Source organism: Ambystoma mexicanum, chromosome 11 (assembly GCF_040938575.1).
Source record: "Ambystoma mexicanum isolate Mex_15411 chromosome 11, UKY_AmexF1_1, whole genome shotgun sequence".
Lineage (NCBI taxonomy): Eukaryota > Metazoa > Chordata > Amphibia > Caudata > Ambystomatidae > Ambystoma > Ambystoma mexicanum.
In genome coordinates this window covers 447,110,752-447,136,470 of record NC_090934.1, presented here as the reverse complement: position 1 = coordinate 447,136,470, position 25,719 = coordinate 447,110,752, and positions in this window count along the sequence as shown.

Sequence of the window (25,719 nt, the reverse complement as noted above, 5' to 3'; positions counted from 1 at the left end):
TGGTAGAAAGGTTTGCTAGATGAGTGCTTTGCTACCAGACATTTGATCGAAAGAAATTGGTCGACTGGACAAATGGCCGAACCAATTTGGTCGAAAACCAAATGGTCGATTTTTTTTATTTTTACCCCTTTTTTTGGGGGGGGATCCCCCCCAACCCCTTTTTTTTCCTAAAAAAACTTTTTTTCCCTAAACTACAACCTTAAAAATATATATATAAATAAAAAAAAATTTGACCATTTGGTTTTCGACGAAATTACGTCAACCAAATGTCCTTTCGAACAATTGTTTTCGACGAAATGTCCGGACACCGGCAAAGCCACAGAACGGCACTACTTTCACAATGCAATTTTAAAAAAGCAGGAGAAAACACACCTAAGTTTGAGAGTCCTGAAAGAGGGGAAAGGTCTATGTTTTACAATGTGATAAAGTTAAGCTTTGAGGATCATTATTATCAACCAATATTGAAACAACTTCATCAATAAAGTCTACTAAGGGAGTTGGATCTAATGACAGGCCTTGCTGCTGAAGAATATTATTTAATTTGCTGAAGAATATTATTCAAATTATTAACAGCTTCTTCATTAAACAAGTCTTTTTTGATCTTTATTGGTAAAATATATTATCAAGCATTAACTCGAATAGTGACTTATTCTTTGATTTGAACTTTGTATTTCCAAAATATAAGGCAGAAATTGAGCTGACCTGAATTCCTTTTCATTATCATTGAAGTTCATTGGGTTTCCCCCATTTCTGCACGAGGTTTTGCTATCAAAAAGATCCACATTAATTGTGAACCTATGTATTATGTCATTAGCAATATAAAAAATCAGCAGTAACATTTCTTACGACCTAACAATTATGATTTTTCTTTTTGTTTCCAAATGTAATCTACACCATATGCCTGCTGGTAATTGTGAGCTTTTAATTCATTGCATCAAGTGCAGTTTCCCATTTATCATATTTGATGTGGGAATGTTCTAATCCTTTTGTAATTGCCTAAGCAATCTTTCTCTAATGAAGCGTCTTTCTTGAGTTAAATGAACTTTGCAGAGAACTGATTCTTTACCGTCACTGAGTTGAAAGGGGAAGAATTGCGAGTCGTCCTTTCCTTTGTAATGTAGTTAAACTGCTTATTTTGTCTCCTAAACTATACCCCTGTTGACCTTAATCCTCAAGGGAAGTCTATTGCAGATATCATTTCAGTTTGTTTCCCTTCAACGTGGAGAGCCACACATTTAATTCAGACGAAGATGTATTCTCAAAGGTTCTGTGGGAGTCCCTTCACTATCATCTTGCTCGTTCTCAGATAGGCTAGTGATTCTTAAAATGAATCTCCATTTGATTAGGATTTTTTTTTAATCAAGTGACAGGTTCTATTCAAACTGCCATAGTTGGCTTTTCTTTTTAATTTGATTGGTCAGTGGATTAAGGTCTAGAGGACCTGGTTCATGCAGTCTATTAGAGATGAAAGCCTCTGAAGCATGTCTTTTCCCAGTAAAACCTGTGTATGCTGTGGAGCCACAACTATCATCACTTGGGTGTGTTTATGTTGACCTATTTAGATTTCCACTTCAGTTACCCCATCTATTGGGATTTCCTATCCATCAAAATGATGTACTTCCCCAAGGACAGTGCAGTGTTTTCCCCTTCTTCTTTGGTTCAGGGTTTCATGTACTTCTTGAGATATCAAGGTCCTCTTAAAGACTGTCTCTAATAGATCCAATGAGTCACAGTGTCCTTGAACTTGGATAGGTGTGAACTAAAGTTAATCTTTCATTTTCTTTTTTTATTTTATTTATTTATTGCATTTAAATTGTAAAAACTGTTTTAGTAATGGATCTCAATTGATGAATAAAACAGTAAAACTAAGTTACTACTGAAACCATGTTCAAAAAGGGCGAAACAAACAAGAGATTAAATCAAGTCAAGTCAGCTCACTGTACCAGTCTCAAAGGATATTCTCTCAATAAATTGAACAAGAGCTATTACATATTTCGGTTTGGAATTGTCTATCAATAAGGTCCACCAGACCAGAGGGCCAGAAGCTGTAAAATCTGAGAAAAGGTTTCTGAAATAGGTTGTACAAAGTTCTCTCAGCCCAGAACATCCCGTAACAATGTCAACCAGTGTTTCAGTCTCATCTGTATTTCTGCAAAACCGACAATGATTGTTTTTCGACAAACCTCGTATTGCCTGGATCTCGTTTGTGAAGTGTAGGTTCAACCGGGCTTATAGAAATGTATCCCTTACTTTCTTATCTGGAAATGTTTTCAAGTAAGGGCCAACGATATTCAATTTCCAGCCATCCAAAGGCAGGTGCATCACCAATCGGTACTTGTTTGTGGCTTCCAATGTTTGGATCCAGTCGAACATTTTCAATTTTGTTTTCACCCACTTCGGGTTTGTCACAAGTTATTCAAATCGACTGCCTATAACATTCAGACAACTTGTCATATCTTGGGACCAGTCCTGCAGAGATGGATTGTCGTGCTGCTTTGTTTTATTGTGGATCAGGTCCAGGATTGGGGGTCTTGAGATGGCAAAATATTTGCCAAACAAAGCTATTCTGTTGCAGGTGACTGAACATCTCTGAGACGAAAGGCCCGGTTCTCGACGGAGGAGACCAATCAGGGTAGATTTTGGAACCCCAAGCACTTACTTCAAAAAAATCCCCCCAAGGCAATTCCAGAAAGGCTTGAAAATGGTCAGCATGGCTTCAGCACCATATGTTACCGTTGGGATAACCTTGGCTTATTGGATCGGTGGACAGGAAGAATGGAAAAGCACCTGTATTTTCTGTTTATCACGCATGCCTGGCAAGTTAGTGTTTTCATTTTCTCAACAAGATGGGATAACATGGGCGCTTAACATAAGTTACTTAGCCAGACCCCCAGATATTTGAAGGAATCCACATGCTCGATCTTCTCGCCACCGATTTGCCATGAAGACTGTTTCTTGGCTTTGATGGATATGCCAAAACTCATGGTTTTTGTCTTGCTTTTGTTGATCTCGAGCCCGTTTTGAATGATGTAGTTATGGAGGGTGTTGAGTTGCCTCTGTAGGCCCACTGGGGTTTGTTCGATGAGCACTACGTCATTGGCGTATAACAGTCAAGAAAGGTAGGCACCACCCACCTTTGGGGAGAATGATCTTAAAGTGTGGAAGGCATCAGGCATATCCTCCAGGTAGAAGTTGAAGAGAGCCGGCGGCATCGGTCACCCCTGTTTCACCCCTCTCGAGGTCTTGATTTCTTTAGACAGGAGCCCTGCTTGATTTAGTCTGACTCTCAGGGTGGTGTCGGAGTGCATGGCCTTGATGGGTTCCAAGATAGATAACGGACAGTTCTTCTTCTCACTTTTTGGCCAGAATAGACCTCTGTCAACCTGGTAGAATGCCTGAACAAAGTCCACGAATACCATATAGATTTTTGTGTTTCATCGCCGGGAAGTTTATTTCAGTAACTGCAGCAGAAAGATGGTAACAGCCATGCCCAAGCCCTTCAAGAAGTCACACTGGAAGCAATCGTAGCTATCGGTGGACCTGCACCAGTCATGGAAATTATCCAGAAGAATTGTACTGAACAGGTTGCCAATAACATCGAGGTGAGCGATAGGGCGATAGTTCTTTGGATCCTTCCCATCCAATTTTTTGTGGATCGGGACCACTATCGCATTCCTCCATGAACTGGGCACTTGGTGACTGTTGGCAATCTGTCCAAATGGGGACCCTATGAAAGAAGCCCAATCTTCTGGGTCCTCCCGAAGCATAACATTTGTTAGGCCGTCAGGGCCCAGAGCACGGGAGGTCTTTAATTTCTTGATAAGATCTATTATTTTGTTTGTGTTGAGGTTTGTGACGCATGGACCCAAGTAATTTGACAGCGGCTCTGCAGCCCCTCTTACCATGATCAAAGTGTAGAGCCTGGCATAGTGGCTTATCCATGATTCCTCATTTATACGGTTAGATTGATCCACCTTTGATGAGGTTTTGTCCAGCTTGATGAGCCACCAAAAGGCTTGGGGGTCTTTTCCCGCCAGGTTTCTCAACATTCCCTCAGCATCGTTCTGGTACCTTAGGTTTTTAGATGTACAAAGCCAGTTTTTATAACTAAGCTGTGCCAACCTTGCATCGCTAAGGGTCCTGGTTGAGTTAGTTTTCTTTGCAATGGGTGACAGTTTTCGAACCAGTCTTCTTTTCGACACCAAGACTGGGTCAAACGTGTAGATATCGATCTTTGTGGCAAACCCTTTAGATGTAGGGTTAAAACTGAATTCTTCCAACAGCGGGGAGCATTCAACCGTAGACAAACATGGAGGAAAAAGCTATGCATTTTGCCGACGACATCCTTAAGCGAAGTCCCTTGTTATAAGAGTCGACCACAATTGGTGTATAGTCTCAGAATAAAGGGCCAGGTGTCTGCCATTCCGAGAGGGGAAGGTTGTGGTCACTCTGAGGTGTTTTAATTACCTGGAAGCTATGCACCAAAGGGAGAAAGTTAGTGGACACTTAAATGTAATATAATGTAGAAGTAGAACCCCGGCCTTGCCATGTCGGCTGAGCTGCAACATCTCCCATGGTGTTACCCTTGTGGAGGTGCATAGCTCTTGAGTCCATATGTGTGTTCCACTTGTCGAGACTGGCATGTTTTGGGTCATCGTGATTCCATAGGTGGAAGAAATTAGGGCTATAAATGAGTCATCCCAGATCAGCGCAGGATTGCAATATACATTTATGATCACGATCTTAGAGCAAATGCCACTTCCTGCCGATGATGGGTCGGGTTCCGATAAGATGTATAAGGAAGTTTGATGAAACTGATTTCAAGAGTTTCAAAGTACTGCCCATTTTCACTGCTGTGAGTAAACCCACCGATTCTCGCCCAAGGACTCCCTCCACAGCCAGGACAGTAGACAAATCAAAGCCATCCAACATTGACAACTTCCTCAGCCACGTCTCTTGTAGGTTGATTAAGTCAAACGCGCCCAAGTTTTAGTTGCTAGCTTGTGAGAGGTGGATAAAGCCCCTAGTGTTCCAGGATATGCGTTTCAGCATAGAGGTATTGGCTGAAGAGGAAACCGTCAGAAGATCTCTTCTTTGTTTTCTAATTGTGCAGCTGGGTTGCTAAAATGAAGGTTGAGACGCCAAAGTATTGGTCAACCACGACCAATCAGAGGTGGGAAGATTGGGTATTTCAGTGGGTTCTTGAGAGTGCACGTTTCCCACGTTTTGGGCAAGGAGTTATTTTGAATTCAGGACCTAGCGGGAACCTGACGATCTTCAGGGAGTCCTGGAACAAGGGGAAAGGTTTAAAGGCAGGTGTTCCGTTGCCCATCCAAGGGTTGACCCTCAAAGCGATAGCACTTTGTTGTTGTGGGATCTGAATTTGATCAAAATTGGTGCAACATAACATGTCAAATCCCAGTAACAGCAAGCTTTCTGTTGAGTCCAGCAGCATGTTTTTAACCACTGGGGATGAGAGATGAGGAACACAGAATCCAGGAATTTCTCGTTATAGAATTCAATGAGTTGGAAATCAGAGGAGCTTAGCAAACACAAGTTTGGCATTGAGTGGAATAATTCCATAACCACTCGACGATCTAAAATGAGACTGTTGTTTTGGTCCAAAACCCTCTCCAATTTCAGTGTTCGGTTTTGTGGGTTAACCTGTTTCGCACTTGCTCTGATGTACTTGGGCCGGTTGTCCCTGTGGTCATTACTTTTATCGTCTCCTGCTCTGCATTGGAGTTCTTCAACATGGGTTGAGCTTTTGGACGGAGGGGCTGAGAAGTTGGTAGCAGCCTTTGTTTCTTACCACCACTGGGGACTGTGATCTTAATCGTTTCCATTTGTCGTCCATAAACTCAAACCGGGGAGAAGCCGGCAACTCTGTGTTTTCCATTGCAGGTGCCGCACTAACTCCGTCAATGATCTTTACAAGATCAAGAGGCTCTTCATGCAGGGTGTTGACAAGGGCATCCTCAATCGAGTAAGTTGAACAGGTCAACAAGGCCTATGATATAGGGCTCAGGTGAGACCCACCAAGGTGGGGGCTCGGTGGAGGGCCCTGAGTGACACCCCTATTGTTCAGGTCCCCGCATGACATAGGTCCTCACAAGGTGGGAACCGCCCTTCTTGGGGCGGGTTTTGGGGCTTGCTTCCCATCCACTGAAGGTCGTAGTATGACCTTATTTTATGCTGGTAAAGTTTCACAGCAAGTACAATTTGCGGTCTTCTTCTGTTGCCCCTGTTTTTGGTTGGAAAAGAAAGGAAGAAGCTGGTTGTCACCCGCCCCTTCCTCCTCTATTGAAGTAATGTGTAGGGCTGTGTCACAAGCGATACATGGACCGTTTGCTGGCTTTTAGGACGTTAAGGCACTTGGTGGGGGATTACGCAAGGTACCAAAGGGAACTGTAAGGTCCTTTGTCAAATTGACAGAAAGGGATAAGTTCCTTTTCTGAGTTTACTGAGAGACAGAATGGCCCACATTGTTGGCAGTTTGTGATGATGCATGGAGAAAAGTCCCGTTGCCACTCGGCATCAAACCATGAGTCTCCTTGCCTGTTTTGAAGCCCTCCAAGAATATTAGCGTAGAACGGATCATGGTTAAAAGGGTGGTGTAGTCCTTGAAGCTATTGTTCAATTGTTTGCATAGTTTAGTGAATGTGGCAAGGGCGATGCTGACTGTTTGTTGACATGACTGAAAGAAGGTCAAGTTTTTCCTACCAGCTAGACGGGTTGGTCAAAGAGGGCGGCTCCAAGGATTGAGTTGATCTGGTGAGGCTGAAGACATAACAGGACCAGCATTCGTCATTGGCTTCAATGGGGCCACCTCTTCCCGCATCCCAAACTGGGCAGAGTGAACTTGCGTACTTGCCACTGCTGTACCCAACACCAGAGTTTCTGCAACACCTACACCCTCCAGTGGAGTCACTGTGGGGACATTTGCCAAGGCTGGGGCGTCATGCCCAGTGGGCATGATGTTGGGTAATGGAGGGGGCGTATCCAATGTAAGATCCTCCTCAAGTTGATTTCCCAGATGTTGGAAAAATGGAAGCCAGTGGTCGTTTCCCAAAGTGGAAGACTTCTCCAAACCCTTCCACCAGGAATTTCCCAGCGAGGGGGCAGAAAATGGTGTATGTCAAAACTTCTGCCCCTGAAGAACTGCCTTGTAGTTGGAATGGAACAATCAAGGTAATTGGATTTCAATTAGTTGATGTTTGGGATTTCATGAGCTTGAACTTGAACAGCTCTTTCAGGGGCATTGTCATCAGGATCAAGTTCAAGTGGGTTTGTCCAGGACTCTTTAGTTATAAACATGCACTTAGAGATCCAGGGATAATTAGTACATGAATTTCAACAGTGTACTAATTTTAGCAGTACCACTGACTTCTGTAGGAGGGTGTGTGTACCACTTTAGAAATTATGCTAATGTTGAAGCATCTGTTAGGTGGTGTCCAGTTAAAGTTTCAAAAACAAAAGGATCGAATGCCAAAGGTGAGAGTGCATTCGACCGAAAACAAAAGGATAAACATTTTTTTTAAATGTATATTTTTTTTTGCTATACGCCCCTCCCCAAAAAAAAATGTGATCCTTTTTTTCAGTCGAATTGACCCAACCCTTTTGTCATTCGACCCTTTTGAGTCGATACTATAACCTATAACCCTGTCAGGTGTGTGACTTAGTGATGATGTGAGGCACTGAGGGCAATCTAAAGAGGGGTGATTTGGGATTTGGAATAGCACAGTGTACTGTAGGGTACTAATAACCATTAGCATGACAAAATACTAATACTACTAATGACTAATCTCAACTAGACTAATATAAGTAAGTTGAGATGAAAGTGGGTTTGCTTAGGCCATAGATCTGTGTCAGGATGGAGGTGCATGAAGACACGCTGCAATGTGCCTAGAATATAAATATGAGATTTGAAAGCTGAACTGCAGTGGATCTGATGTTCAGAGTGCAATGAGACTGCAGGATGTGCTTTGCAAAAAAATACTTTGTTTAAACAGGAAAGCAGAGAGGGTGTGAAGGTGACATGTTACATTTCTTCTGTGCTGGAGAAGAGTTTGTATAAAGGTTACTGGGGAGAAACTGAAAGGGTTGGAAATTACTGGGGTGTTGGCTAAAATGGGAGGCAATGATTAACTGGTGACCTCATGACAGAATGTATGAACATGGTTGGTGAAACAATATGCTTTCTTTATTTAAATAAAGGGAAAGGGGGGAAGCAAAGAAAGCTTAAACGCTAGATGAAGAGGAAAGAAAGTGGCTTGCCATAGAAGGAGCAAAGAGAGACAGAAGAAGAGAGAGTGGAAAAAGAAAAAAATCAAAGAAATTGGAGTGCTGGTTGGGCTGTGTAGTGGGACGTAGACTGGCTGGTCGGACTACAGAAACATAAGTGAGAAGGGCCAGGAGATCGCACTGTGCCCTGCCTGCAGCTGAAAGCAGGAGAAAAGAAGGGGAGAGAGTGCCAGAGATATGAAGGGCATCCAGCCTTGCAAGGAAAATCAGCACCCTGAAATTGGTGAGTGTGAGTGATAAAAAAAATCATTAATCATAGTACCTTTTTTGAAGAACCTTCCTGCCCCTAGGATCCCCAATGCAAGGCTAGTAACCTCATTTTTATCGACTGGTATTGTTTAACCTTTGCTGCACATGCCATCCTCAATGAGGTTCTGTGCGGGCACATTGTATTCTCTTTACTGTGCTGTAAGTGACACAATTGTTACTTTCCAGGCATCCCCTGAACAGGCAGTTGTTACTTTTTACTCTGTTTTGCAAAGGCATTGATCACGGTTGTTGCTGCAGCCACATTAATGCACTAGAAGAGAACATATGCTCATAATGGATCTTGTTGTAATTTTAAATCCTGTTCAAGGTGTCCTGTCCTTTGTTCGCAGTCCTTCTTCCTTTCCAGGTGTGGGAGGGACCTTTCCATTCATGCACTTTCATGGGGTTCTTGCAGAAATCTTGCAAGGGTTCCCCTTTATGTGTGTGTTCGTAGGAAGTGGGGAGGGGCCACCCAAACCCAAATACACATTTCTCCAGGAGACTGTCTGTTTCTGGAGAAGATTCCAGACAGCCACCTTCAAGTGTGAATGTTTTTTGTGTCCCGATTGGAGAGCTGAGGTCACCCCCAAGCCCTGTTTTGCATACAAGCAGACAATCTGGATTCATGCACACAAGTCGGCCACTGGACCAGAAGAGATCCAAAGAAGGTGATGAGGCAATATTGGGCTGATATTGGGATGACCTGTGCGATTACATCATGTGTTCTCTCCTTTAAAAGTTTTCATTAACTGTCTATATTCTATGCTATAGTACTTTAAAGTAGTGTGTAATCGAAATGGGTGATCAATTGTGAGATGTATATATGTGCCAAAGTGTTTTTAACAACATCATGATATTTAACCTTAGTGCAGTGTTATAATGAAAACGTATTAGTTGTAGTACACAACAGTGACCCCTACCTCCTTAGTGCAGCTTGGCTGCTTGGTCATGCTACTACAGTGAGTGGCTTTGATCTGCTGGGGTGCTAAACCTAGGTAGGCTTTTCCAAATCCTATCCTTGATACAGAATTTGAAAACTCCTCCTAATAGCATCATCGCCTTCCATCATGTAAAGTGAGACATTAATGGCAATGAGGTCTGTTTGCGGCTAGGCTTCACAAAAACAGGCATTATGTCTATAACCAAACACATCACAAATTTCAAATGGTAATGGATGTATTTTTGAATATTTATTCTTAAACTATGCTCATATGGGAGGGACATAATGGGTTCTCTTGACAACAAAATATCATTCTCTCCTCTCCAACTTATGTTCCTGTAAGACCCTGGCCAGTCTCGCAGGAACATAAGCCTTCCAACAGCAAGGCTGTGTTGAGCCAGAGTTTAACCTTAAAAAGGATTATTAAGAATACAGCAATACATGCATTTTCGTATGTCATGTGAGACAGCCATTGATAACTTACTTTAAGGGTGCAGAAGGACGAGACAGCCACACAGGTGACATGGATGTAGGCATACACCTTTATTATACCATATACAAAAGAGAAACCCTACATGTCCCTAACTCTAAGAGAAGTTTCCTTTCCTCAACTAAAATACTGAGTTCTGTCAGGATGTCAATATACATAAAGAGTCAAGCATCCTGTGTCAAAAACCCTACTTCTGTCCCTTACGCTTATAACTTAACTAACAAATTAACAAATATTCTTGGTCCAGAGGAACGACTCCATTCTTCTGGACAAAGGACCACAGTTCCAATTCCCAGGTGGGATCTTTACCTGCGGGACTGACTCCCTTCCTCAGGTCTCAATCCCTTTCCAAGGCACAAAACAATGTCTCAGATGGCAAAGCAGTAAGGTTCTTAGTTCCAAAGCAAAAGATAAAGTTCCAATTTTTAGGTGGGATTGAGACCTGAAGGAGGACTCCCTTCCCCAGGTCTCAATCCCTTTACAAGGCAAAACATAATCTTAAAGTTCCAGCTCAAACATAAACATTCATTATTGGCAATGGATGTTTCTTCACTACTGGGTTCCAGGAGAATACCTCCCTTCTGCATGCATATTGCTCTCACTATTTTCACAGTGCTAGAGAGTTGACTCACTTCCTTGACCATTTCTCAGACATATTTTATACTTCATTATGCCAGCGGGAATGACTCCCTTCCCATGGCATTTTCCTCAGGCTTAGTTTGCATTTCAAAATGCTGGGGGGAAAGACCCCCTTCCCTTTGTCTTTTCTCAGGCTTGGTTTGTAGTTCACAATGTTAAGGGGAATTACTCCCTTCCCCATGCCTTTTCTCAGGTTTGGTTTGCAGTTCACAATGCCAGGGAGAAAGACTCCCTTTCCTTGGTCTTCTCTCAGGGGTTGGGATCTCAGACCTGCATCTCCCTCTCTTTGGCTTGGTCCACTTGGTTCACTCTCCTGACAAACATTGCCATCAAGTAGTAGACATCTCCTTTCTGTAGGGTCCCCCATTCTGGTCTGCTACCATCACAAGGAATATACCTTGTTTCTGTATGTGGGTCCCAGACCCTGCTTTCTCTTCCATTTTGTTCTGACCAACTTGGCTCCCTCTCTCGCCAAGTGTTGTCACAAGGAAGATATAACTAAATAGGAGATCTGGAGCAATTTAATAACATCAGGGTACGACCCCAAACAAAACAAAGGACACTCAAAGACTGCAGAAACCCTTCTGTCACTGTGTTTTCTCCTCCTAACCAGGACACTATGCTTTCAGTTCATATAACAAATAAAGAACTGAACAAACCTTACCATATCATAAATGTAGTACATTACATTTTATTCAAATACAGTATCAACACAATAAGAAAAATAGACATACAATTTCATCATATATCAAAATCACAGTTAGAGTAAAAACATACCATACAATATATCAAAACACAACAGTAAAAAACTCTTGTCTTTGCATACAAATCAACTGCCTAATTGCTGTTCACATTACGTTGGTTAGCAGGTAAAGAACCACTATTAGTGATGGTAACTTTACCCTCTCATGTGTAGAGACAAGTGGGTGAATCCTTTTACCCAAAAAAGGTTCACTTTAAACTTAATACTTTATTATAATCACTGCTAACTAGTCCAGTGTTATTATAAGCCCAACATGTTTCGTTCTTCATTAAATAACACAAAATCACCAAGAACTTCTTCAGGGGACCAACAAAGAAAAGTTTCAATGCACATTTGATTGTGTTGGCAGGAGTTGAAACCTCTATTGAAGCGTTTTTTGCATCCAAATACTAGAGGAGAAAATACAGATTCGCAGCTGTCATTAATACTGCTTAACTTACACAACATAACCTTCTGGGCACAAAAATTAACCCATGGGAGGTTTACCATATTAATTTAACTTTATATTCTTTATACAGTCAGAAGTGAGTGTCTTCTCAGTAGACCATGATCTGGGGGATAACACAAATAACAATGGGAGGGTAGAAAGAACCACGTGAACATCATACAACCAACATTATATTAAAAAAATCAACAGTAGCCAAATGGTCAAGATAGTTATAGCCTACATTGTTCTATGCACTGCTATTAAATCTTGCCACTCCCCAACTGGGAACGCTCAACTCCAAACAACATGCACAGCAACAGCCCACTGCTCGGGTAATTATAACTCTCACTGTCCTGTACACTGTGTTGTATCTTGACGACGCACAGCTGAGAGCACACAGGGAAGATACCTCATTTTTATATGTGAGTCCCAGGCTCTACTTTCCAAGCCCCCACTGGCACCAGCATTTAGTTCTTTACCTGTGGGTGCTTCTGGAGGCTCTGCCTACCCACATTGGTTTCTTAAGGTAATTCACGGGACTGTGCAGGTGTTTCTCTTCCCAATGGATCAGATCCCATTTTTCCTGCTCCCAGTATGGCTCTAGGTCCACTCCAGGCCACTGGGTTCTTGGTTCTGCTGAGACCAGAGGAATTTATTCTTCTCTGCACCTCCATTGAAACTCCCTGGCTGACCATTCCTTCTCATTTGGCTGCTGGTGTGGCTTTGGTTCTCCCCAAAGCAGTTACTTCAGCTTCTTTGGTAGCTCTGTAAGTCCTTTGCCAGTATTTGTCCTAACCTCCAGTCCCCTCTCTACAGAAAGCTAGAATGGTGACCACCATTCCACTAGGTATTCTTCTTGACTCATGCCTCTTCTCTGTATCACTTGGTGTCCCATAGGTTTTACTTAGGTCATCTGTCCACTTCCTTTTCTCAGTAGCGGTTAGCCCTATGGCCCTACATACTTCCATGGTGTAGTTAGGTAACATGGAAGAGGGGTATGAGGGATATGAGGATGTATGGGAGGTGGGTATTGGGTTGAAATACCACGTTCCCCTTGGATAGTGAACCTTTTCTGTAGGGAGGGAGTATCTCCCCATGAGATCCTCCCACTGAGTACCACCCCCAGGGGACTATTGGATAGCAGCCTCACCTCCCTGACCTCATGGGAAGGGGCTCCTCCTTGAGGAGTATTGGTGATATCCAAGAATTTATCTCATTACATATTTACAATAATGTATACGTTTTTTTAAATATGTTATGTTTAAATCATTATATTATTATCATAGGTCTATAGATGCTTTCATAGTATGTAATGGGTATTATTTCTTATACATATTTTTGAAAAAATACATCAAGTTCACTTGCTTATGGAAATTGAATTGCACTTCAAATACCATTGAAAGCTTTAAATACCATAATGGTTCATTGTGACTTCATTATACATTTACACTCAGGAATTGTACCAATTAGTACTCAAGTCAACATCCTCTGAAATGAAAGAATAATACACATGACTATTGCCTCTGCAAACAAAATATTTCTGTAGCACAGGCAATTCTCTGACAGGGGATGACAGGTCTTCAGATGATTCACATGGAGCCAGCATGAGAGGGATCGTATCTATGACTTTGAAAGAACCTCTCCAAGATGGCAGGAATTTGCACTCTGTATATTGGTTCTTATGGAAATTATAAAGGTAGACCTGATCACCTACCTTATATTCCTTTACGGTGGTCTTCAGGTCAACTGAGTTTTCATACTCACGCAGTCTTCTCCAAGTTCTGCTGTGCATAGTCTAAAGTATAGTGGAGCTGCTCCCACAACTTATCCACATTTTCATGACTAGTAGAGTTGTTGATCAATGTCTGATCCTGTATTCAATACAACAAATTTTGAGGTAAGGCCATTTTTCTACAAGTCAGGCAATTGAAAGGGACATCTTAAGAAGCATAAGTGGGGGAAGATCACAGGGCCACAAGGACAAGTGGTAATTGTAAGCCCCAACTGGGTTCCAAGTCCACAACAAACATTTTTCAGAATTTCCACGATCATCTTGTTGTATCGATCTACCTGCCCACCCCCATGGATGCTGGGCGCTAGGCGATATGTCTTTTTCTCTTGATGCTGTGAGTTTCCCACATCTTAGTCATTACCTCACTGAAGGGTTACCACCTTGTACAGGCTCAATTCATTGAGGAAAAACAACATGAGAAAATATGTGGTTGACAATGATCTGAAGATCAAACCATGGCACTGTGATACCTCTCTTTTGTAGAGGAGCCTGATGAGTTGGAATTTGGCACACACCAGACATCCTTTCAAATAGATGTTTTGGGCTTGATCCATGTGTTGCCAAAAAGCAACCTTATCTGGGATCTGCATTGTCTTTTTGAATTCTCGATGAGCAGCAGTCGCTGCATTATGGACACGATTCAACATTATGCTTCAAAATAAGGTAAGTACCACCCACTGATCATAACCAGATTGGGGTTTCCTAACAAGAAGTCCTTCTTGAATGTTGAACATATTCTGAAATGTCATTAAAACTTTAATATAGATCTTGTTTTCTTTGCCACTCCAGTTCACATAAGGGAACGTTGTCTGGATCTTATAAATATTTGTATAATTTTCCAATAATGATGCCTTCTTTTGGTATAGTTATTAGGTCTTATTCTCAGGAAGTTCCATATCAATTTGTTAATTGTGGATTTCTCTGATTTTGGCTACTAGATCAGTTAAATTGTTTCCTTTTTATTTGACCTTTCCACTTTTTGAGTGGCCATTCATTTTCTTAAACAAAAGGGTCTTGTACTTTGATGTCAGTATATCATCTGTCAGCTTGATTAACTTCCCAAGTTTAAGGGGTTTGTTGTTCGCTAAAAGCATACCTCTGGATTTCCAGTTTACTAAGTTAATGTTAACGTTAACGTTAATGTTAATGTTAAAGGACATTTGTACCACACACTATCACCACCGGATTGGTCCTTTGGCGCTCTGGTGGTTCTGAAAGAGCGAGGGAGGGGGGGTTAGTGAGTGGAAGCTGGAAAAGTGCAAGAGAGCAATGGTGTGGTGTTGGCGACCTCAGCCTTGTGGGTCCGTTGGCTGGGCCTGGGGTGTTTGCGGCCGGTAGTCGTCGTATACTGTTGTGCGACTATATGTGAATTTGTTTGTTTTGTTGTTGCAATGTAGTGAAGTTTGTGCGGTTTGTTGTGCTGTAGGTTTGTGGTTGTCTTTGGTTTGCCAATATCCCGACAGTTCCACAACACTGTGGTACCAGGTGGCAACTAATGGGCGAGTGTGGGTGTTGGGTGGAGTTAGGGTGAGTTGTTGAATTCCACCTCTGAGATTAGAGCCAGCACAGGCTGGCCTCCTACGCCTGCATGACACAGAGGCACTGGCCACATGTGCCCAATATGAACAGAGATTAGAGCCAGCGAAAGCTGGACCTCCACCCCTGCGTGACACAGAGGCAGTGGCCACATGAACAGAGATTAGAACTAGCACAGGGTGGCTTTCCACCTTTGCATGACACAGAGGGAGACACCACATGTACCCCATATGAACAGAGATTAGAAACCAGCACAGGCTGGACTTCCACCCCTGCATGACATGGAGGCAGTGGCCACATGCATCTAATATGAGCAGAGCTTAGAACCGGCACAGGCTGGCTTTCCACTCCTGCATGGCACAGAGGCAGTGGTCACATGTATCTAATAGGAGCAGGGATTAGAACCGGCACAGGCTTGCTTTCCACCCCTGCACGACACAGAGGAAGTGGCCACATGTATCCATTATGAGCAGAGATTAGAACCAGCACAGGCTGGCTTTCCAGCCTTGCATGACACAGAGGCAGTGGTCAAATGAACAGAGATTAGAGCCAGCACAGGCTGGCCTTCCACCCCTGCATGAAATATAGGCAGTGGACACATGTATCCAATTTGAGCAGAGATTAGAAACAGCACATGGTGACTTTCCACCCCTGCATGACACAGAGGAAGTGGCCACAAGTATCCAATATGAACAGAGCTTAGAACCAGCACAGACTGGCTTTCCATCCTTGAATGACACAGAGGCAGTGGTTGAATGAATAGAGATTAGAGCCAGCACAGGCCGGCCTTCCACCCCTGCATGAAACATAGGCAGTGGACACATGTATCCAATTTGAACAGAGATTAGAAACAGCACAGGGTGACTTTCCACCCCTGCATGACAAAGAGGCAGTGGCCACAAATATACAATATGAGCAGAGATTAGAACCAGCACAAGATGACTTTCCACCGCTGTATGACACAGAGGGAGTGGCCACATGTTCCAATATGAGCAGAGATTATAACCAGCACAGACTGGCTTTCCACGCCTGTATGTTTGTTTGTTTGTTTATTATTTGTAATGCACCGGAATACCCTAGGGTAACAGGGTGCAACAGATACAGCAATATCCGAAGCTTAGTTGCAGACAGTAAAATATATACAAGGCATAAACACAATAATAATGAAAGTAAGCAGGAATATATACATATATACAGTTAACAGTTCTGTGTCCAGTATGTCCAAGTGACAAGAGGGGGAGGCGGAGCCTGGCTCAGTATGTTTAGACCATGGCTGTCTTCAGCCAAGACATCATTTTGGAACAGAAGTTTTGGTAGGGTAAGTCCATTCTGAGGGTGGGTGGTAGGGAGTTCCACAGTTTAGCCGCTTTCACTGGGAAGCTGTTACCTCCTATGGTAGAGCGTTTGTAGTTAGGGACGGAGAGGCAGTCTCTATATGCTGTCCTTGTCGGTCTCAAGGATGTCAGTCTGTGAAATCTGTTGATCAGGTAGATGGGGGCCGTGTTATTGAGGGACTTGTGGGTGAGTGAGGCAGTTTTTAGGGAGATTTTGTCTATGATAGGGGTCGAGTTGTTTTGCTGGCTGTGTGCTGTGATGTGGTCTCTTCTTGAGATGCCCATGGCCGCTCTGAGTGCATTTTTCTGGAGGGTTTGTAACTTGCTAGTAGTGGCTTTGGAGGACCCAAGATAAAGGGCGTTACAGTAGTCTAAACGGGATAGTATGAGGGCTCTGGCCAGGGTCAAGCAACTGGTGTCGGATAGAAAAGGTTTGGCTGTACGGATCAATTTGCACGTTTAAGCCGTGGAGGAGGCTAGTGAGTTCACCTGTCTGTTAAAGGTGAAATTGGAGTCCAGGTAGAAGCCCAATGTTTTGACTTCGTGTCCCACTCTGATCGTATTGCCATCAATTATGAAGGATGAGTAAGCTGGGCTTAATTTCTTTAGGCTGGCAGTGGTACCCAAGGTGATGAGTTCAGTTTTATCATCATTCAGGCATAGACCGTGAGTGGCCATCCATGCCTGGATGATGATGTAAACCCTATTCACCAAGGCCAAATCCTTTCCATAATCTCCAGAAAGCGGAAGGAGGATCTGGGTATCATCTGCATAGTTAGTGTAGGTGATACCGAGATGATCCAGATCATCGAAAAGGGGCTTGGTAAATATGTTATACAGTGTGGGGGAGACGCAGGAGCCCTGGGGTACGCCACAGGTGATTGGTATGGGGTCTGCAGCATCTGTATGCGAAAAAACCCTCATGGTTCTGCCATTGAGGAAAGATCTAATCCATGTAATGGCCTCGGGGGAGAAGTGGGCGGCCGTGCGTAGGTGAGTGCAGAGGACCGAGTGGTCGACCAGGTCAAATGCTGCAGAGAGGTCGAGGAGGAGGAGTAGTGGTGCTTGGCCATTGTCTTTAAGCAGATCGATCTGTGTTTTAAGGTCGATGAGAGCTGTCTCAGTCCCATGTTGGGGTCGGAAGCCTGATTGTCTGGCTCCTAACAGGTGGTGTTCTTCCAAGTGCTTCTGTATTTGAACATAGGCAACCTTTTCCAGGATTTTCAAGAGGAATGGTACCATTGTTATGGGTCTGTAATTAGTGGGGGTAGCTGGGTCAAGAGCAGGTTTTTTTAGTAGAGGTAATACCCAGGATTGATTTAGGTTGGTTGGGATGGACCCAGTGGAGAAGGAGGCATTGATAAGCGTTGTGATAAATGGGGAGAGGTCATGGGCACCCTCTTTTATGAGCTGTGGTGGACATAGGTCTCCCTGGCAGTTAGAGGGCTTCAATGACAAGATGATTTTTTCGACTTCGTTTATGGTCACTTTGGTAAAATTTAATCGTGTATATTCACTTGTAGTCTGCTTCACGGGTGGCTTGGACAAGGCAGGGTTGTTCAAGGATGCTTTTTTACAAGATATTTTATTTTGTAACGTAGCGATTTTGGTGGCTAAGGCATTTTGGATATCGGTACACCAATTCTTATCTTTAATGCAGGTGTCCAGTGGTGCTATGGGGGTTTCTACTTCTTTTAGAATAGAGAACAGTTCCTTCATGTTTGAACTGGCTTGGGAGATACGGGAGTCAAAGGAGGTATGTTTTGCTAGGATGATTTATTTTTTGTACAGGACCGCTAGTTTGATGAATTTGATTTTATTGGCTACTGATGGGTCTCTTTTCCAGATGGTTTCACAATTTCTTTTTTGCTGTCTTAAGTTTTTGAGGAATGGTGTATACCAATTGTTCAGGTGTGTTTTGGGCTTGCTTGGCCTGAGTTTGAGAGGGGCAATTAGGTCCAGGGAAGTGGACATAATTTTATTGTAATCCTCAACCAGGGTCTGAGGATCCAAGTTTTCAGGGAGTGAGTTGAGTGTGTGGAGTAGGTTGGGGATAAGTCTATCCACTGTGATACTCTTCTTGTTTCTCGTGAGTGTGGGTGGGACCCTACTAGGCTGCATAGGAGGAGGTCTAGTGGTGGACAGCAAGAACGATACCAGGTGGTGGTCAGTCCAGGCTAGTGGTGAGATGTCAGTAATGTTGGCTAGGCAGTTGTAGTCAGCCACCCAGTCAAGTATTCTGCCCTTGTCATGGGTGGGTTTAAGGCTTCTTTGAGTAAATCCTAATTCGGTGAGGGTGTTAAGCGGGGTGATGGCAGCTTGGTCTTCGGGGTCGTTGAAACCCATGTTGAAGTCTCCAAGGGTGAGTACCTGTGTGGCGTTTTTTAGGTTAGTGGATAGGATAGTGTTAAGATCCTCATCGAATGTGCCGAATGGGCCTGGAGGGCGATAGATCACATGGATGTTAAGGGGTTGGGTATTGGTAATGGGAACTTTGGCTGAGAGTAGTTCGCAAGAAGGGACACTGATGGTGGTAGCTGCTCTTATTGGAAGGCTACATTTATGAATGATGGCAACACCGCCTCCTCTAGAGTTAGGTCGGTCTTGTCTCAGGATGGTGTAGTTATCAGGGACAGCTAACATAAGCATGGGGCCTGCTGCCGGATGGAGCCAGGTCTCTGTGATAGCAAGGAGGTCCAGGTCTTCATTGATAATTAGGTCTGCAATTGCAGTTGCGTGAGCTACTAATGATCTAGCGTTGATTAGAGCTCCCTTGATTTGGGGGCTCACTATAGGTGTAGTGGTAGTAGAGGCCGACAATTTCTGTGTGGGTTTAGTACTTCTCTGGTTGGTGGGATGCGGTGAATATTTAGTAAGGTGGTTCAAAGATAGTTTAGGTTTGTGGTTGTTAGGGCTGGTGGGAGTGGAGCTGAGTCTCTTAGTGGTGGGCATGGAACGGGCGAGTGGCTTGTAGATTTTGGCTAATCTAGCTCTGAGTTTTGTGTTCCTGTCTATAGTGGGATAAGGGATGCTAGTCGGTAGCGCTGGAGGTGCCTCAATTATCATTAGTGGTGAGCTGTTGGATGAAATGGAGTTGGGTAAGGTCGCGCACATGGTAGTTGGATGTTGAGGCGGCATGTTGTACAGTATTATGGTGATTAAGAGGAGCAGGGAGCAGGCAAGGCAATTACTGAGCAGGGAGGCATGCTAGTTAGTTACCAGGATGCAAAATGCATATGCAGACAGGGTTCACCTAGATACAGGGGCACACTAGGGCTAAAAATGCATGTGCAGACAGGGATCATCTAGATGCAGAATTCACACTAGGGCTAAAATTGCATGTGCAGACAGGGTTCACCTAGATAGAGAATTCACACTAGGGCTAAAATGCATGTGCAGAACGCGTTCACCCAGATAGTGAATTTACACTAGGGCTAAAAATGCATGTGCAGACAGGGTTCACCTAGATAGAGAATTCACACTAGGGCTAAGAAAGCATAAGCAGTCAGGAGGTGCAGCGAATAACAGTGTAGTCTCTGCGCGACCGTAGAGCACAGCAAGGTAGAGATTAGGTGACCATGAAGTGCAGCACAATTACAATGTGGTCTTTGCGTGACCAAGTGGAATAGCGGGTTGCTAAGTAAACAAGGATAACCAGATTGCAGTGTGGACTTGGAACGACCAAGTGCAGCAACCACTAATTGCACAGTAAGGGTCGCCTAGATTCGAAAGTTGCAAAAGAGGCATGAAAGGGCAGAGAGGTACAGTTGGGCGGTAGGCAGGGAGTCGGCTGCGGCGCGTAAATTGCAGAGGACTAGGGGTGATGGCAGTGTAGCTTGCAATTAGCGATGGCCGGAGCGCAAGAGAGCAACGGTGGGGCAGAGCATGGTTGCACTGTGGTTTGCTCATGGGGTGCACGCACCTTGGTAGGAGATAGGGCCACTAGGCGATCATAGTGCCACAAATCATTACAATAGCGATATAATGATCACTTAGAATCAAAAAATCAGAGTAAGATGGAAGCAATTGGCAGTGAAAGTTCACCTAGATTAGAGTTATGCAGCATGCGGAAATAGCTAGCAAATTAAGCAGGTTAAATACGGATCGTGTTGGGTAAACAAGTGGATATGCTACAGCCGGTGGTGGTTAGCAGCCGTAACGGTTGCAGGACGACAAGGTTAGGTGATAATACAATTCAGATGATGCACATGGAGCAGAGCATGTGGCAGACCGAGTTAATATTGCAGGCAGAGCGAGTGTTAGTTCCGTGTGGATGGGGGAAGGTCTATGCTTCTTACCGCTTGTCTGAAGAGTTGCCAGGAAGCACGGTGGGATGTCGGTGCACGGGCAGCATCCCTGGCCCTGGGCCCTGGGCACTGTCGACATGACACACAGGCAGTGAATACATCTATCGAATATGAGCAGAGATTAGAGCCATACCCATCAGGCGGTTGGCCCATTTTCACATCAAAGTTATGAAAGCCTTAAGGAATAAAATCCGGTTGTACAACTCCTGACTATAAGTTTCCCAACTTTCCAGTGTAGGTCAGAATCTGTTTCCTCAAGCCCTGGTCTCAATTCCCATGTCGGGAGGCCCTAGAAAAACTGCAGAACAGGGATTTTTCCAAGCGACTACCTTTGCATATACCCTAACAATGCGTGTTAGCAAACATTGGGTTGGCCAATCAGTAGCCGTGGAAATCCAATATTACCTCAAATGGTCACCTGCATATGAGGCCTTACCTTAAAGCCCCCGATCTGATGCTCACCAAATCCATTTTGGACATAGTCTGAATCATTTATGATTAGTTATGTTATGGCAATTTGTACTGCACACCGCCACCACCCTGGGGCAGTCACCAGGCACTTGCATTTCTCTGCAAGTAACGGGGTGGGGAGGTTAGTGAGGATAGAGTCAGAGGATAGGTTCTGAATCAGGAGGAACAGGCATCTGTGGGTGTTGTTTTGCATGTGGGGGTTTGTGCTGGAGATCCCTGTTCGTTGTAACCATGTGGGTATGGTATGATATGATATGGCATTTATAACGCGCCTATGCACAAATGTTTCAAGGCACAACGAGACAAGGGAGGGGGAACAGAGGGAAGAGAAACAGAGATCCTACTAGGCCAAGTGTCATTCAGATTGCGCAAGAGCATGGGAAGGGGGAGGGGGAAAGTGCAAGGGAGAGGGCGAGGGGAGAGTGCAGTACATGGTATAATAGACTAATAACGTAGTAAGTATGTCCAGCTGGTGGCATGTGCAAGGGTAAGTGCAAGGGTAAGTGTATGATTCAGTGCCTTGGATGTGTGGTGGTGTTATGTGTTGGTGTCACTGTGTTCTTGGGGTTTGGTTGTGCACAGTGGATAGATAATGGGCGTAGTTATAAAGTTATCTGGTGTCTTGGTGTGTGATTGCGTTGTTGGTGGTTTCACAGACCATGTATGTGGTACGTTCTAGGTCTACTCCAGCATCTAAAAATGTTGTGTGTGAACATAGAATTGATTCTTGGATGGTTTATGATAGTTTGGCTAGCCCAGGTCTGGTATACTGGCATCAGTTATGTTGGAGGAGCAAGAAGGGGAAATGGGATAGCAAGTCAGTAGGATTGTTGGAGCCTCTGGAGCAGCTCTTTGGTTGTTGCTTGATGGTATCTAGCCAGGTTCTCGGTTGTGGTTCTTTGGCCTATCTCGTCTCCTCTCTAGTTGTTTGTCTGTGGTGTCATTGTAGCTGGTGTTCCTTCCCTTTAAGGTTGTCATTGTCTATTGAATAGCCAGATTTTGAGTTGTTTTCTGAAGGTGATGTGGACTTCTGTAGTTCTAATTTCTTTGGGAATTGATAATGCTTAGCTTCTATTTGTAGGTCGTTGATGGATCTTAGGTCTCTTCCTGGGCGTACTGGCTAATCTTTTCTTGGAGGAATTCAGCTCCTTGTCTGTGCAAGGCTTTGTGGGCAAAGCACACTGCTTTGAATTTGATGCAGTTCTTTTTTACTGGTAACCAGTGTAGGCTTTTCAAGGTCAGGATCCTTACTGATGTATTTTGCACTCTTTGGAGTTTCTTGGTCTTTCTGACATTCCTAGTTAGAGGCTGTTTGCATAGTCAATTTTTTTTAGTATCAGGGATTTGATTGTGAGAGTTCTGTGAGGGAAGGTGAGGAAGGGGAGTCATCCTCTGTGTAGATTTAGGAGGAAGAAGCATTTTTTTGGCAATTCCGTTGACGCGCCTTTCCAGGGATAGTCCGTTGTCCATTAGTATTCCTAGGTTGTTTAGTACATTGTTAGTCTCTGGTTGGGTTCCCATGCCGGTTGTCCAGTCCAGTTGCAGGTTCCCTCCGTCAAATCCTGCGGGTGAGTGCATTATTTCTGTTTTTGCTAGGTTCAGTTTAAGGTTGTTTGCTGTGATCCAATTGTCGATGTCTGTGAGACAGTTGTTGAGGCTGATATTTTGTTCCTGGGCTCTGTTTGTTTTCACATTTAGTTGCGTGTCAACTGCACAGTTGTAGGTGGTATGTTCGTGGGTCCAAATGATTTTCATCAGAGGGCACACGTAGATGTTGAAAAGCAGGTGGGAGAGACTGGATCCCTGTGGGACTCTGCAGGGTATGTTTTTGGTGTTTGAAGTAAATGGCGGTAGGTAGGTTCTTTTGGTTCCTGCTGATATGTCCAATAGTATGAGGGCCGATTGGGTATCATCGTCTGCGTTTATTTTCCAGTCATCCCAAATCAATAGGTGTGCTGATTCTCTTGCTCTCATTAGTCTGAAGCCAACTAGTGACCGGTCAAGTATTCGGTTTGTTTATACATATTTAAGTAGGATTTTGTACATATGGTTCTCCAGTATGTTTGCTGGGTAAGGCAGCTTGGCTATCGGTCTATAGCTGCTCAGGTCATCTTTGCTTTCTGATTCTTTTTTTATCAGTGGTTCAATGTATTCTGATTTGAAGGAGCTTGATACTATTCCTCTTTTGAGTGATACATTTCTTAGGTTCGGAAAGTGTGTCGCCAGGGTTCTGTAGATGAGGATTGCTTTGAGGATGTCAGGGGGACAGGGGTCCTTGGGGATACTGCAAAGTTGGTGTCCCTGATCAGTTTGTTGAAGGTTTTTTTCTTTGTTTGGTTCTAGGCAGGTGAACTTTGCTGTAGTCTGTGTTTTTCCCAGTGTCCCTGGTCCGACAGTCATGGTTGTATTTGCCTGGGCTAGGATGATGGTTTCCTGGATTGTATCTATTTTTCCACTCAGGTGGTTGGTGATGTTGTCACAAAGTGGTTGAGGGATGATGAAATTCTTGCATGAAGAAGGTTTCTTGTGTCTCAGTGATGAACATGAAGAGTTATTTCTGTTTGCTGATTATATTCTTGTGGTGTAATAGTATTTTTTTGATTTGGTTATTGTTTATTTATATTCTTTTGAGTTGTCTTTGGAATTTTATTTTGTTTTGTCGATTGTATTGTTCTCTCCATTTTGTTGTCCATTTTGCATTTAATTTTTTTGAGTTCTTTCAATTATTCTGTGAACCATTTTGTTGCCTTTTTTTTGGTGTCACTATGAATGTTTTTGCTGGTGCCAGTTTGTCAAGGGCCTGTTTTGCTTGGGCGGGTTGTGTCTAGAAGGTTTGTTAGAGCCTCTAGGATTAAATTCTTCAAGTCTCTTTTCTTGCTGTCATGGAGTACGCCCTTTCCAGCCGGTAGGCAGGTTTGGAAGATGATTTAGAATGTTATCAAGTAGTGGTTGACCATACCATTGTTGTAGGTGACACAGATATGCACAGACCTTCCCTGCGAAAATTGCATCTAGGGTATGTCCGGCGTTGAGGGTGGATCCATTTACTATTTGCTTCCAATTAAATGTTTCAAGGAGTGCATAGAGTGAGTTTGCTGTGGATTTGTTTTCTTTTTCAAACCAGATGTTGAAGTCTCCCAGTATGGCTAGGTTGTCATGGTAGGTTGATAAAATGGTGGCCAATTTCGTTGGAAAGTTGGAGTTGTAAGAAGTTGGTCTGTAGATCAGGAAAAATACTATGCTGGTTTGGTCGTTGAGTTCTATCTTAATGAGGAGGGATTCACAATCTTCTACGTTGGTTGTGATGAGTTAAGATGCTCGAATGTATTCTTTGTGTATGATTGCTATTGTTTCTCCTCTTAGGTTTTCTCTGTTGGCATGTATTAATTTAAAATTGTCTGATATGCCTTCATTTGCGATAGAATTGTAGTTGTCAGATAAGCTGGTTTCTGTAAGAAAGAGCATGTCTGTGCGTCATTCGCTTAGATGGTTATGGATTTCTATCAAGTTTTTTGCCACGGATCTAACATTGAGAAGGCTGCAGTGTAGCTTGCTTGGTTTTACATTTGAGTTGTAGTTTATATTCTCGGTTTGATTCGATGTGTTGTCGTTTGGGATTCTGTTGCTGGTGGTGATTTCCTGTTTGAACCTGTTGGGCAATGTGGTTCTTTGGTGATCGGTCTCTTCATCGAGTAGACTGATAAGGTTTATGGCTGGCTTGGTTGATATTGGTTCGTTCTGGCTGGTGAATTGTGTTTGGTACCCGTTCTTTGTTCCCCTCTTTGGTGATATAGGGTGTGTGGAGAGTAATGTATTCCAGTTTGTCCCTGATTTCGATTAGGGTATTTTCCACGGTATAGATCAGATTGTAATGGTTTATTAATTGTTGTGTTGTGTTTGGCGTACCGGGGGGGTCTGTATTAGTAACACTTATTGCCAGTCGGTTCATTGTTGATGGTCAATCTTTGCTTACCAAGCAGTCATATGTGGAGAGGTAATGAGCGATATAGTCTGTTTTTGATCTGTTCTTTACATGTCTCCTCGGGCTATATGGGCGGTTTTTTGTCCGGCTTTTCAGAGTGGTCAGATCTTGCTGGCCGGCACCTACCCGAGAGGTTTGGGTTTTATTATTAGTCATGTTGTCTGTTCTGGCTTCTTTGTCTTTGTTGTGGTGAGGCATGGTGATTGGTTTGTGGTTTGTATTCCTTTGAGTCGGCAACCTCTTTGGATTGGTATGTTTCCTGGTCCTTGGAGTTTAATCTTTGCTATTTGTAGTTAGTTGTTGCTTGTAGTTGATGATGTTGTGGATTGTTGAACCTGCGGTTGTAGATCTTCGCGGTTTGGTCATTTACTGATCTTTCCTTTCTAGCTCCTAAGTGGTGTTTTTTGTTTATCTTGGGGGTCCTTTGGTTGCGGTTGTTGAACCAGGGGTAGTAAACCCTCACAGATTGTTCATTTAGTGGTGTT